At 46.9% G+C, this 15,567-nt stretch overlaps 1 protein-coding gene, 1 long non-coding RNA gene and 1 other non-coding gene across 5 annotated transcripts in view; 2 read left to right on the plus strand and 1 right to left on the minus strand.

Moving 5' to 3' along the window:
• The window catches only part of Slit3 (slit guidance ligand 3), a 587,052-nt gene that overhangs the window by 89,280 nt on the left and 482,205 nt on the right, over window positions 1–15,567 (plus strand). The gene's annotated exons all lie outside the window — the stretch shown is intronic.
• Window positions 3,666–3,802, plus strand: Gm26070. Its single transcript, XR_003949940.1, has one exon. It is a non-coding gene; the product is annotated as a small nucleolar RNA SNORA17 (small nucleolar RNA).
• Window positions 6,001–15,464, minus strand: Gm33453. Of its 3 annotated transcripts, none has more exons than XR_388568.3 (3): window positions 15,184–15,464; window positions 6,276–6,324; window positions 6,001–6,173 (listed from the first exon to the last, which is right to left on the minus strand). It is a non-coding gene; the product is annotated as a predicted gene, 33453 (long non-coding RNA). The 3 variants fall into 3 exon arrangements; XR_879791.3 differs by lacking the exon at window positions 15,184–15,464 and adding an exon at window positions 12,071–12,287; XR_003949658.1 differs by lacking the exon at window positions 15,184–15,464 and adding an exon at window positions 11,159–11,267.

Genomic DNA, 15,567 nt, shown 5'->3' on the forward strand with positions numbered 1-15,567 from the left:
TATGCCATTAAGTAGCATTATGAATTGTGGGTAGTGTCTTCAGCTCTCAGAGCCTTGGCTCTTCTCAGCTATTGATGAACTGATGGGGTCTGGACCTTGTACAGAGTTGGGGGAGGATTAAATCAGCTAAAACTTGTAAATCAGGGAGCTAGTGCCATGGTGTGGGAGGCTCCCCAGAATCTTGCTGCCCCTGCTCCTGGGTCTCTGCAGTATGTGCCAGCACCTCTGCTGGGGGTGGGGGTCAGTGGTGCTCTGGGGTGGTCTTTCTTTCCCGGTTCTTCTGGTCCTGAGCCTCTGCCAGGCAGGCCTGCAGAGACACTCTTCCTTAATGCCCCTGTCCTCAGGGAATGGGTCCTAAGGCTGCAGCCCTTATGTTTGCTGATCTTATCGCAAGAGTGATTGGAGCCTGTTTCACTATTGATGTTGGCTCTGAGCCTAATCTTACTGTCCTGAACTGCAGTCCATGAGGGTGGGCCAGATGTAGTTCTGGTGCTCCGAGGGCTGGAGGCTCCCGAGCGTGGGGAGATAAATCACTGTACCTGGAGAGGATCCTGCATTAGCGGAAGCCTCCTCTCCTCTTAATTTTCACTGATTTCATCCCTTTATGAATGGCTTGTTACCTAAAGAGTAGCCAAGTGGACCATTATTCTGCCTCTGGCTTTGAGCACCATGTTTTCAATAACCATCACTAGCATCAACTCAACACTTAGCAGCTGCACGCCTGTGTTAACCACTTCCATATGCACAAGGACGCCTCAGAACTGCCCAGCGCAGTAGCTCTCTTCCTTCCCATTTACCCAGATGAAGAATGGAGGCCTAGAAAGGTTCAATCATTGCCTGAGCTCAGAGAACCAGTAGGTGCACAACCGGAACTAAGCAGTCTGTCCGCAGTGGCTCTAACCCGAAATCCCAAACGCTCACATGAGTCACCTGGAGGTGTGGTTGACAGACAGATCCAGTGCAGCTGAGATATGGCCTGAGTATTTGTGTATATGTGCATGCGGACCCATGGAGAACAGAGGACAACTCCAAGTCTCGCACGCACGCACGCACGCACGCACGCACTCACATGCATACTTCCTTCTCCCTTTCTTCTTATCTTACAAGGTCTCTTTTTAGCTTGGAACTTGCCATGCAGAGCTCACCATGTAGGGTAGATTAGTTTAGGCTCTCCGGCCAGTGAATTCTGAGTGGATACTCTGTCTCTGTCTCTGTCTCTGTCTCTATCTCTGTCTCTCTCTCCCTCTCTTTATCCCTCTCTCTCTCAGCACTGGGACTATAAGCACACACCACTGGGCCATCCCCTCCCTCTTTCACATGTATTCTGGGAATTGATTTCAGGTCCCTGGGCTTGCAAGGCAAGGGAACCATCTCTCCAGTCCATCATGCACTTCCCACACCCTCCTGCCTGATGCCAGGGATGCTGGTCTCCAGATCAGTGGCTGACAGAGCTATACTGGGAAACTGAACAGCTCTGGCTGGCTTGGTTAGTCAGCTGTCTGCCTGATTGGTTCAGACTAGAGTACCTCTGCATCATGGCCTCCCAAAACCTAGAGAAAAAGGCCAAGCTCTGTGAGCCTCTTAGTAACCTCCGTTAGTCTTTATGTGACAGCTGTTACAAGAGGGTTTCAGCATTGCTGCCTCTCTCCTTTCCTTCCATCTTCTTTGCAGCTCAAGGCGTTTCCTCAGAGCAAACCCTAATTCTGTGTCTACTTTCATTAGCTCCAGCCTGTGCTGAGGGCGGGTGATCCAGGCCAACTGTGTTCCGTCTGCCTTCAGAGCTCCACGTCACTGACCACAGTGTTACCACTTCTCAGCTATGTGGCTTTTCGGCAGCTTACTCAGCTCACTCGACACCATATGACCCATAGGAACCCATGTTTTTATTTATAAGTGAGGGTCATTGCAGGAGTCACACCCCAGGGATGTCACACATGTGAGATGGGGCCTCATAACATCGGCCGATAGCAGGTGCACAATATTCTTTTTCTGAAGTTGCAGGTGAGTTAAATCCAGCTACCTTAGCTTGCCATACCAAGTCTCCCTTCTGTCCATTTACATGGCACTCATGATTCCCCTCAATGGCACTTGTGCTGGTTGGTTGTAGCTGTCAATTGGACACAATCTAGAGGCACCTGGGAAGTGATTCTCGGTGAAGGATTGTTCAGATTAGGGTGTTTTAAGGGCATATCTAAGGGGGATTGTCTTAATTACTCTGTTGGATGTTGGAAGGCCCACTGTGGGTGGAGTCATTCCCTAGCACTGTATCCTATGCTGTATAAGAACAGGAAAGGAGGGTGAACAGTAGGCATTCGTTCTCCCTCTGCTCTTGATTCTAGATTTGTTGTCAAGATCCTGCCCTAACTTCCACCCCTGATGGACTGTAACCTGGTTTTGAAAGCAAAATGGACACATTGTCCCTTAAAGTTATTTTTTGCCAGGTTATTCTATCAGAGCAATGAATGAGAAACTAGGACAGCGTTCTCTGTTGCAACCATGGCACTGCTCAGGCACTGTTCTGTTTTTAACACTATACTTCTCTGCTGCCAAACTCCTATCCAGTCTTCAAAGTCCAACATCAATATTGCCTCTTCCACTCAACCATTACAAGCCTCACATCTGAGTGAGGATAATTCTGTTCTAGGAGACTCTTGTGTAGCACCGACTCACGTCACTTTGCTCGCATTAATAAAGTTTCCTTCACCACAGGAAACTTTAGTCTCCTGATCCATGCACTTGACCAACTTGTCGTTACGGAGTGCACCACTGTCTGACAGAACTTTCTGCAGTTTGAGGGGTGGCCGGTCCAGTATAATTGCCACTCACCATGTGTAGCTATTGAGGACTGAAGATGTGGCCAGCGTAGCCAAAGGGATGAATTAGAGATTTTATTTCATTTGAGTTAACTTAAGTAGCCACATGTGGTCAGTGCCTAGTGTATTGGACAGTGCAGAGGGTTGTTGATCAAGGAGTCCAAAGGAACGAATGGAAAATAACAGTTGTAACAAGCACCATGTGGGGAGGCCTAGCTGCCAAAAGGCATCCTGGGTTTGATTTGATGTGGTGGGAGTGCTGGTTGGGGAGAACTTTCCTGAGGTAGTGATGCGGGTATTAAAAACATTGTGTAAAGGCTTAAGAGTATACACACAGAGCACATGCAAATGGCCTGTGGTAGAATGGAGCTTGGCTTATGAATGGACGGACCTCCAAGTCAGTCCAGAGGCGACACCACTCCTCAGTGCCTTCTCTGCTCTTTGAACCTTCTAAAGCCTTTCCCATTCCACTGTGCAGTAGGCAGGCTTGGGGCAGGTCCATGCTGAAGCGCCACTTCTTTACAAAATGCTTGGCTGAAGAATGAGACACAGTAACATCGCTTCCTTCCATCCCCAGTAAGGGATCAGGGCTGTTTTGTTTTAAGCATTCTTTACCCTGTGGCTCAGCTTGTAATCTTCCCTTTTTTTTTTTTTTTTTTTTTTTTTCTGACTGTGGGTGATATTCTGGATTTATTCTGAAGGAGCTGTGCCCTCAGGTAGGCGCCAGGCCTACCTTCCAGACCATGTTACATTCACGGGTTCATTTGTTCGGGAAACTTGTATAATGCTTTTAGCACGCAGAGGGTTTGGGGGGCATAGTTGTTCCTCAGAGGGAAAAAAAAAGTATACTGCCCTGCCCCTGGAGGTGTGTTGTGTTGCTTGTGTGGCTGCTGTGTGACATGTGTGTCAATAGGTGGCAGAAAGAAGTGAGGCTATGTCTGGGCTGTGCTTTGACTTATGAACATCTGAATGAATAGTAACCTAACACTTCCTGGAAAAAAAAAAGAAAGGAAAGCAAGCCTGAGATGACCACCAGTCCAGCTCCAGGGGGCCCAGACAGGGAGCTAACTTGAGACCACTACTAGTCTGGCACTAGGCATAGCTTGCTCCAAAATGGGGAGCAAGCCAGAGACTAGAAGATTCCTACCTGGGACCACAGGTCCCAGTAGGAGTGAGCCTGAAACAGACAGCCATCACAGGGGGCCACTCGGGCAGCTGGGTGAGGAGCAAGCCTGAGACAACCACCAGACAGGTGCCATGGGGCCCAGACATGGAGCTAGCCTGAGATGACTAGCCCCCATGCTTCGAACGAAGGCCTGGGGGCATGTGTAGACCATGTCTGATATGACCCCTGCCCGGCACCATAATACATAGCACTCCTGAGACCACACCTGAGACAATCCCAGGCACTCAGAGACCCTGGGTACCACTGAGCGGAGCAAGTAAGTTGTAGAGAAAAAGAAGGATGTGGCATAATGAAGAGGCAGAACTGGAGACTTGAGAGTGGTGAGGAACAGCCTGATTCAAGTAGCTGATACCACCGGAACCATGGTGGGGTCCTGGCCTGTGCTGCCACTGGGCGTCACTTCTGGCATCATGGACCTGCAACAGCAGGGGTCTGTTACCACCAAAGGCCAGGTGAATATCACTGGTTTAGGCTGCCACCCAGGGACACAAAGCTGGCCCGACCAATTGGCATCCTGGGAGAGCTGGACCTGGAGGAATGGGAACAGGAGAGCTGATAGTGCTTGGGGGTGCAGAGCACCACACACTGCAGGAGTTTCCAGTGAGCTGGCTCCAGGGCATGAGTGTGGGAGATCCAGTCCTGCCTCTTGTCTGCTGTGTGGTGGTGGTGGTAGGCATGGAGAGATCCCCTTCCCTGCCTCTTGCCTTCACCATTAGTGGTCGGCAGGAGAGCTGGTCTGGCCCCTCACCTGCTGCAGCACGGGGCAAGCAGATCCTGCACCTCACTTGGGCAGCACAGTAGAGCTGGCCCTGATGACAGGGGCATCTGCTGAGCGGTGGCATTACAAGGGGCAGACCTCCCCCAGACGCCCATGTCTTACCATCCATGGCAGGCAGAAGAGCTGGCCCTGGGGTCCTGAGATCGAGGAGAGTGGGAGAACTGGCCATGTCCCTCAGTAGATGCAACTTGGGGGAGCAGGCTCTGCACCTCACCTGGGCATCAGGGTAGAGCTGACCCTGCTTTCAGGGTGGGGGATGGGGGTTGCTGGTGAGCCTGCCCCAAGGGCATGAGAATAGGAGAGCCAGCAGGCTAACCATCTCAGATACCTCTCAGACCAAGATCTGGGGCTTTGAATTGGCCCAACCCAACTTCTACCCCACCAATGAACCTCTGCCTCCAGGGGCATGAAGGGCAGGTTCTACCCATCCAAAACTGCAGGGTTTCCATGACACAGGGCAACAACAGGATGTCTGAGAGGAGCCCCGGTGAGGATGGAGTAGCAGAAGCCTGAGGCCTCTTATGAAACTAACAAGCCATTGCAATGAACAGTTAGCACCAAAATGTGTGGACAAAGGGGCATACCGTGGGGCACACTGTTTCCCAAGCTTCCACAAGGAGATTTTATTTTTCCTCTGTTCTCTGCTGGGAGAAGGTTGCCAGGGTGGAGGGTGGGTATGAGGGGAAGGGAAGATGAGTGGGATCGGGATCGTGATGTGAAACTTGCAAAGAACAAATGAAAAGGGTTTGTTTGGGTTTTTTCTTTGTTTGTTTGTTTTTGCTTTTTTTGCATTATAGTGTTTCTGATTTCAGGGAACATGTATCTGGGTTCTCCAGGAAGCTGAGCCCCCAGCCCTCCCCCACAGCTGTAGTGTTGAAGGTCTGGTGTCTTATTCTCCTGCACCCATGTAAAATTCAAACATGAATTTTCCAAGGGACTCTATATTGATGTTCCAATCGCTCTGCCACAAACTTGAGCCTAGAATTGCCAAATAGCCTCGCTCTGAGCCGTCCATGGCTCTGTGTGTCCTCTCCCAGAACTCTTTCCTCTGCTTACAAGTGGGCAGTGTGTGCATTCCTCAGAGATCTACAGTCTTTTCATAAAAAGAAACAGAAATTTTCTTGTTTACAAAGAGCTTGTCCCTATACCAGCTCCTCTTATACCCTGGGCTCACAAAAAAAAAAAAAAAAAAAACCAAAAAAAAAAACAACCAACTACTCATAGTCCTGTCCAAATGAGTTGTCATTAAAGAATGAAAGCCAGATGTTATTTTAGTGAAGAATAACTATGTGGCCATGCTGCAGACTGAACCTGGGGTCTCCATGGATAGTTTCCACGTGCGTTGGTAGCTGGACTCCCAGGTGATGGTGGCGGCTTGAATTCTTAGTCTTTTTATCTGCAACACAACATACATACATAGAAGGTTAAGAAGCTACTAATGACCAAGCCACGACCCTTGCCACAGCAGGACTCAGTTATATAAGTAAGTCACACTTACCTTCTCGGAGACCTACAGTGGCCTTGGAGTTCAGGCTAGGGAGTCCAGACTGTGTGACAAAAGGCGGGGAAAGGACAGGTTCAGACCAAAGCTGCCTCCAGCTCCTCAGTGAGAGATCTGCTTTTGTTGGGAGCCCTCCCACCCTCTCAGTAGCATACTTCAGATAACCATCTACGAATTAATGATGAAATCCGGCCTTGGAGTGAAGAGTGGCCCTTTGGGGGTTAGCGTTACAGCCTTCTCTACCCCACGGCTGATTCAATGGCCAGCTTTCAGGCCAAAGGAAGTGTTTTCTATAATTGGCTAAATCTCTGTCGGAAGGCTGCTGAGCCTGCTACTGCTTCCATCACAACACTGCTCGTCTATCAGATTTTTCTCAAGCTTTGAAACTTTTGGATGCAATCTATTGTTCACTGACTTTTGGGATGGGGTTTTCCGGTATCAGACATTCCTTAGAGGGCTGGCTTTCCAGTTCTCATGCCAGTGAAACTGGCCCCTTGATGTAGGGGTTGCAGGTGAGCTAGCCCTAAGGGCATGAGGGCAGGACAGCTAGTCTTGCCTCTTGTCTGCTGGGAGTGGCACTTCCAGGAAGAGACCCCCTGCCCCAAATCCATCCCTTACCATCCATGGCAGGCAGAAGAGCTGGCCCTGGGATCCCGAGAGTGAGGAGAGTGGGAGAAGTAGCCATGTCCCTCAGTAGATGCAGCTTGGGGGAACGGGCTCTGCACCTCACCTGGGCAGCTGGGTAGAGCTGCCCCTGCTTGTGGGGTGGGGATGAGAAGGAAGAAGTGGTGGAATGGAACTCAGAGGGTGAGGGGGGCTGAGGCAGAGATGAACCCAGTAGACAGAGGCTGCAGCATCACCCTGGAGATGGGTGACTCTCCAGGGTGAGTAAGGCAGGTTTGCACAGGTGTTCTACCCCAGGCTGAGGTCCTGGCTCATGGGCCAAGCCAGAAAAGGCTAGCCTTGAAGTCCTGTGGGAACAGCCCAGCCAAGGAGCTAGTTCCAAGCACCTGAAGTGCCTCTAGGGCAGTGGCTCTCAGCCTTTCTGATGCTGTGGTCCTTCAGTCGTTTCTCCTGAGATGACCTCTGACCATAAAACTATTTAGTTGCTACTTTGTAACTGTAATCTTTCTACTGCTGTGGATTATGTAAATATTTTCTTTGGAGATAGAGGTTTGCCACAGGAGCCCTGACCCACAGGTTGAGAGAACCACTGCTCTAAGGCCAGGCTTAAGCCTACCTGTGAGGAAACTATCTGAGGTTTCTTCCTGTGTAAACTAAAAACAATAGTAGTTTGTAGCTCCTTTCTCCCTCATTTTGATCAGATTTTATAAACAAACTATATTATTTAAAAATCCTGAAAAAAATAGGTAAAAATACTATGCACCAAAATTAACCTAAGCCAAAATCTATACAAGGCAACAAACTTGTATACAGAGTAAGCACTCAGGATAAAAGCTACAGAGATTTACATCAAATTTTACACTCTTAGTATCAAATGTATTTTATGTATTTATTCATCACCAAAAAAAAATCCATGATGGATTTGAACTAGATAACAGCTAGAACTAGAGCAACAATTAAGTTTCATCTCCATGTTCCTAACTCAGGTCCATCACCTGCATCTGTCCCCTCCGCATAATCCCCCTGTGCTCAGCCGTCTCCTCACGTTATAGTGAACCCGCCTGTACAGTCGTTTAATCAGCCCTTCTCAATCTATGGGTCACAATCATGGGAAGGCACAGATATTTACATTATAATTCATAACAGTAGCAAAATTATAGTTATAAGGCAGCACGAAAATAGTTTCATGGTTGGGGGTGTCACCAAACATGAGGAACTGTATTAACGGGTCATAACTTTAGGAAGCTTGAGTACCAGAGTTTTGTACACACACACACACACACACACACACACACACACACACACACACACACACACAGAGAGAGAGAGAGAGAGAGAGAGAGAGAGAGAGAGAGAGAGAGAGAGAGAGAGAGAGACTGGCTAGATTCCACACTTAAGAGAGAACATACAACATATATTTTGTTTCCTTTCTCTGATTATATGATTCCATGTCTCCCCGTTTTAAAAGTGAGATAGATTAATGATTATAACGCCTTTAAGACCAGTACTCAACAAATATGGCTATTAATTTTAATATTTAAACATGAGAGATCAAGAAAAGACATTTTCTTGTCCATGAGTGTGAGCCTGGGAGTTCTTAAATACGAGGAGTGTGATGTCTGTAGCATTCATCAATTCACATTCGTTCAAGCTTCCCTCCCTTACTCACGTGCCATCAGTGGACAGAGATGAAGGAGAGCTGCAAACTGCAGCCTGGGAGACAAACCCAACATGCTGTGTGCTGTTTAAATAAAGTTTTATTCAAACTCAGGCATGCATATTTACGTATCGCCTATGACTGCTCTCATGCTTCGTGGGCAGAGCCGAGTAGTCATGACTGACAGCATGGAACCTGCAAAGCCTAAACTGGTTACTGCCTGGCTGTCTTTACAGAAAAATTTGCTGGTAATAGCAATAAAGTTTTTAAAAACTGATCACATACTGAGAGCCGAGAGAAGAGTCCGGTGACCATTTTACACACAGTGTCCTTTCAACCAAGACCTAACTAATGCACAGAAGTGAAAGAATTGGGAGAGAAGAATATTCCAGACATGGGAACATTTGTAAACTCAGAGAAAATGATAAGGCAGAATAAGTTCACGTGCTAAGTGAGAGCAGACGACATGTGGTATAGAACTTGCAGATTTTAGGGTTTGTGGGAGCTGCTGAAGGATTTTCACTAGGAAAAGAAGATAAGGAGGTTTAAATTGCAGGGAGCTGTCTACAATTGAAAGTATAACTTTACAAACTGAGTGAGAGGCTGGAGAGTGGGACCAGAGGTGAGGAGACCAGAGGAGCCCATTTGCACAATGCAGAGGCAGCCAGGTTGTCCCTACTTCCTCCTTTGAGGTTCCTAGAATCTCTTTTTGCTTCGTACCCCTAATCTCTTTCAGGCTCTTCAGTGGCCTTTTATAACCACTGTCTTCTGGAGCACCTTCCTTGTGCCCAGTCATTGGGTACCACTGTCTCCGCCATGACTCAGGAGCAAACTACATACTTTTGTCTTCTCCCTTTTGAAGGAGGCTCAACATGTTGGCTCTTGCTAGGTGTTTGTGCTTTTTCCTTTTAAGTGATGAGGACACAGAATTTACTCAGTTGCACCAAGTGGTACATGGTAGATTCTGTGTCCATGGCTTAGTTCTCTTGACACTGGCTTGACAAGGCCTTCACCTGTTCTGCATGTTTTGCTTCACTTCTTGTTCACTTACTTTTATTTTATTGTCAGAGAGAGGGAGAGAGAGAGAGAGAGATAGTGTGTGTGTGTGTCTGTGTGTGTGTGTCTGTGTGTGTGTGTGTGTGTGTGTGTGTGTGTGTGTGTGTCTATGTAGCCTATGAAGCAAGGGAGTAGGTCAGAGGGTGCAGGGCTGGATCTGTAGTTGCAATGGGTAGGAAAGGAATGTTTCTGGGAGAAAGGGAAATTTGAACAGATTTTTGAATAACATAAAAGATGTCACCTATTATAATACAAGAAGGATTGTTGTTGACCTGAAAGAGAAAGTAGGGAAGATACCCAGAGAAGGATGCAAAGAGGCATGGCTTATGAAAAGGTGTGGGCATGATGAGATGAACTGTGGAGGAATCTGGGTTGGGAGATGGGAAGAACACGTGGAGATGCTTGGTAAGAATTTTGATCCTTATTCTGAGTGAACTGAGAGTCATTGGGGATTTCGAACAAAGTAATGATGTAACATGGGGACAGTTGCTGTAGCAACTAGTGGGAAATGGGATGAAGGAGATAAGAATAGAAGAGAAAGTCCTAAGGCAGCTTTCACCTCTACATCCCCTTTCTCTCCTGTGGTGAGATTGGTCAGCTCTTCCTTCTACCCAAGCGTCCCCAAGCCTCAGCGGCTTATGAAGTATGAGTTCTTTTCCCTCATATTTGGGTCATGGTTTGGGTGAAGAAAACATGGCCCTGAGGGCTGGCTGATTGGAGTTAATAGCAGCCCAGATGAAACACAGTGAGTAATAAGCCAAGGGTATGGGTAGGAAAGTAGATTCTCATAACATAGAGGATAGATATCTGCCCAGCTCTTGTGCTGTTAAGGCTTGTTGTACATAATAAAGAGTGTGTGTGTGTGTGTGTGTGTGTGTGTGTGTGTGTGTGTGTTTGTGTGTTTGTGTGTATCAAAGGCAGGGTAGAAACCCTGGATTTCAATTAAAAATTTCTACAACAGTCAGGCAACAGGATAAATGCCTGAGAGTGAGGGCAAGCAAGCAAAAAGCAAAATTCCTCATTCTATGTCCTTTTATGTGGACTACTGGGAGGTGTGGCCTAGATTTAGGATGAGTCTTGCCATCTCAGATGATCCAGTGAAGACCATTCAAAGGCAAATCTAGATCCTCAGGTTTTAATTGATACCAGATGGAGTCAAGTTAGCAATCAAAGTTAGCCATTACATTACTGGTCTCTTTAGGGCATGTCAGACCTATACTGTGTGTATAATTATCAACATCATTTGACTATAGCTTGCTCCCCATCATCCTCTGAGCCTGGAAGGCCCTACCCTTTTTTCTTTTCCTGTCCTTCAACGATTGGCTCCTTCTTATGTCCCTTCACCTCCAGTTAGCCCCTCCCTCTTTACTTTTACAGTACAGCCATTGCCTGATTTTATAACTTGACTTGTAATTCATATTTCTTGATCTTACCATTCAGGGTTACAAGTACTTCAAACTCCTCCTCCTCCTCCTCCTCCAGCCCATAGACATCCTCCATCTTTCCCTCTCATATATCAAGGGTGTTGTTCCTAGAGCCTTACCTCTTGATGTTTCTGACCTCATGCTTCTACACGCCTCCATTCTCTATTCCTTAGTTCATCCCTCCTTTCCTTTCCAGATGTTAGTCAGATATTCCTCCTCTATGAAGTCATACGTGTTAGGCTGGTACCCCTGCTCGTCCCCTGCACAAGCTGGGAAACTTCATCTGCCCTCCTTCCCCCAACAACACCCACGCAGAAAAAACTCCCCCACCCACTTGGAGAAAACTCCGAGCTAACTTGTCATCACTCCTCACCCCTATGCTTCTGGCAGCCCACTGGTGAGTGCCCACCTAGGGACTCAGATTTTGACTGTGTCTGAGAACCATCCCAGCTCCTTCTCGCACATCATCACTCCTTTCCTAAGCTCTATAAAACCCCCTTGGTCTAGCCTGGATATGTGACTTCGCTGACCTCTATCTGTGAGATCAGTGAACCTACCCGAGAGCTGCCTCTTAAAAAACCTGCCTTTATTTACTTTTAATCTGCTCTAATCTGGCCTATATCTGCATCACCGAGGGAGAGAGAGAGAAAATGCCTAGCAATAAGCAGGAGTGCCCAGTCCATTTGGACAATAGGAAGTTGTCACTTCCATTATTGGGTCACATCCATACCTAGCTGGGTTGATGGGTCCTGTGTGCCAGAGATTGGACATGGCAGTGTCCTTGACCCAGCTCTCCGGATCTCCTTCTTGGCACAGGTCACACCTGCTTGAGATCTTCAGCAGATCTATTTGCCTTTTTAACCAAACTGCAATTTCCTTTAGAAGGCAATATTGCTGGATTTGGTGTCTCAGAGCACAACACTGAATAGATTCTCAAACAACACGGCTTCTTATTTAGTATGCAACTGAATGATTTGAGATTTGCTGTTTCAATGGGAATATAGGTTTTGCCATCACCCTCTTTTACTTACTGTACTGTTTGATGGATGAAAAGTAGGAGCTTGATAAACTTCCAGTAAAGTGAGTTGCACAGTGTCTTAGTCCGTGTGGACCAATGCAACACAATACCATGGTCTTGAGTGACTTACAAACAAGAGGAAGTTCTTTCTCATCATTCTGGGGGACAGGCAGCAGATGAGTTGACTGGCAAGGACATGCTGCTCTCTGTTCATAGATGGTGACATCCAGCTGTGTCCTTAAATAGTGAAAGGGCAGGTAGTGCTTGCTGTCTGTTTTCATAAGGTCACAAATGCCATTCACAAGCACTCCACCATCATGGAGGACCATCTGTCAGAGACCTCTCCTTCAGATAACCTCCCATTTGGAAGTTAGGATTTCAGGATGTGAATTTGGAGGGACAAGGACATTCACATGATAGAGAATGGAAAACACAAGAGGCAGCTAAGGTGACCAGTGAATAGGGCTGCCAGTTAGAATATATACATACATACATATATATATATATATATATATATATATATATATATATATGCATGCCTTGAGAGCCCTTTACTTCTGTCTATAAACTGAAAATATGTCATTTAAGTGAGGCAGCCAGCTATGCCCATTGTACACCAGATTTACATCTGGGGATGGTGCTGGGTTCTTTTCTTGACAGCATTGATTTTGATGGTGGTGGTGGTGGTGGTGGTGGTGATGGTGGTAGTGTGTGTGTGTAAAGGAGAGCAGGAGAGACAGTGGTCCTGAGGCCAACACACCTGGAATCTGTTTATGAGGATCACTGTTGCAGGCCACAGCTTGGGCCATTCATTTATTTTTTCACTAAGTGAACATCTGGGATTCAGTTTGGGACGCCAACAAGTTTGGATGGGAACTTGAAGCCGTGGTTGGGATGTGGAACTGCTCACCAGAGATGGGGGTGAGTGGGGTGAGTGGGGTGAGCGGGGTGAGCAGAGCTCTCAAACTGTTCAAATGCAATAGCCAGGGCTTGAGAAGTCCATCCCATGCTGGAAAACACTCAGAAGGGGGAATAATCTAAGGAAAACCCGATTGCATCAAAGTAATAATACAATCAGAGAAGTCCCCCTTTCTCTTTCTTGCCCTGCTCCCTTCCCATCCAATACTTCTAATAATATCCAGGTATTTCCCTTTTCTAGGAATAAAATAATAAGAAATTCTTGGACGTGAACCAAGGAGGAAACGCTGCGAGAAAGTAAAACTCTAATTAGTTATAGATGAGATTTGGTCACAGATAATTACTTTGCATTCTTGGGCTCGTGCCTTAGAGGGCTTAAGATCTTTATTTTTTTTCCCTGTTGCTAGGTTTGTAGATATCTCTCTAAATGCCTGGCTAAACACAGAGCCTTACACCATAATTAACAGATCTTCTGCGGCGAGAGTGTTTAGAACAGAAATGAAGGAGGAGTTTGTCATTCACAAGCTGGGAGGGTTGGACTCTTTGGCTGTCAGGACTTTACCCAGCAACCCCCCTCTTCTTACTTTGAACTTACTCAGAACAAAAAGAAAAGGCCAGTGGGTTCAAACAGGAGCATTCGAAGCAGTGCACTTGGAGAAATTGTGTGCTGAGTTGCACCTGCCCTCTCTGACACCAGCCAACTGTAGTATTTCTCTTTCAATTTACATCTGTCAGTTCCCTACCTCTGTGGGTTGAAGGGGTTTGAGGCTCCAAGAAAAGGCCTAGAGTAACCCAGAGAGAATTTGGCATCTGTGGAGGCCCATACACGTGTCGTCATGTGTAGAACCAACTTTCCTGACTTGTTTGAGGGATTTTTAAGTAGAAAAAAATACCCTCATAACTGCCCAAAGTGTTTTCTTCCTACTTTCTAGTAGAAGTGACTTGACATTAACCACGGGCTGTTTGTGGCATGCTTAATGTCTCAACAAAACAAGCCTCTGCAGAACAGTGCTAAGGTCCAAGGAATTCCTGGTCTCCCGGCCCTGCCCCCAGTGTACACACACACACACACTCACACAGACACACACAAACACAGACATACATACACTCACACAGACACATATATACTCACACAGACTCACACATACACTCACACAAACACAGACACACATACACACAGACATACACAGAAGTACACACACACACACACACACACACACACACACACTTCAATGTTAGGCCTTTTCTGCATCTCTGACTGTGTTCTTTGGGACCCTCTCCTGAGAATGTCTTAAGCGGTACAAAAGCCTGGCACCACCATCTCTCTTCAGATGTTTCCTTTTTACCCCACCTAGCTACACAGCTCAAAAGGCATAGCCTCATTGCCCATCTCTCACTGTGGTGTCGCCAGCATGCAGTCAAGTGTTTTAGCCACTTGGTGACTGTGCCCCTTTGGGATCTTGGTTGACAGAGTCTTGAGGGTTTCCACAGTGAGGAGAGGAAAAGCCAGTGCAAAGGTGCTTGGGCAGTATTGTGCCACAGTCTGTAGCGGTGACATCGGTATTCTTTATGTGTGTCAAGCACCTAAAAAAAAAAAGTTCCTGCATCTTCTATATCATCAGCTTACTGTCTTCTGGGTCATTCTTATTCACATGTGAAAGTGTCACAGCTTTCACCATTTTAAAAACAACAACAAAGCATCAGAACTCCTTTCTTGATTCTATTATATCACCTCTTCACAACAATTCTTCATTTCCCATACAGAAAATGTCTTAATGTTATTTCTTTTCTTTATTTTCTTCTCCTCCTCTTTCCTTGAACCATCCCAACTAATAGTGCATGCCCATCTCTGGACCAAGCTTTGATCTCACGTCTCCAGTGAGCATCTCACTGCTAAGTTCAGCACTCTGCTGTCTCTGGATCTCCCCTTTCTGTCCTTCCCCCTTTATCCCCACAGCTCTACTTGTTTTCCTCCTACCACACAGGCGTTCCTCGTCATTCAGGCTCAGGAATGTCCAGACTCCAGCCTTCTTATCATCATCCTCTACCAGGAAGACCAAATCCACAATCGTGACCTTTAACGCCACTGGATACAAACCCAGATCTGCATGGGTGGTTATCTATGTAGCATCTCTATGTAGACAAACCCAGGCAATACAACTTAGCTCATTTCAGTCTGCCCCCTGCCCTCCACCCTCCTCTCCTCACCATCTTCCTTGTGTTGGGTACAAGAAATCCCAAAGTATCTAGAATGTACAAGCTTCTTTCCTCTTCTCCTCTCCATAGGTGTATCTCGTCTTCCTCCATCTTTAGGTAACTTCATGGACTTGGCCATTTAATATCTCCACAGCTGCCACCTTAGGAGCAGGGCAAAGAGCATTCCACACTGAGAGGAGCAGCCTGTGCAGCACTGTGAGGCAAGACAAGCTGCACTTGGAAGTTTCTCAGAGGGGATTCAGAGAGCATGCCAGAGCTTACGGAGCTGCAGATCTTTTGGCCCCATTATGACATGTAGGATACAGAAGTCTCTGGGAAGATCTGAGGGCCATGATAAAGTGAAATGACTGCCTAGACTTGATGTCCCTGGCTCTG

This window comes from Mus musculus, chromosome 11 (genome assembly GCF_000001635.26).
Source record: "Mus musculus strain C57BL/6J chromosome 11, GRCm38.p6 C57BL/6J".
Lineage (NCBI taxonomy): Eukaryota > Metazoa > Chordata > Mammalia > Rodentia > Muridae > Mus > Mus musculus.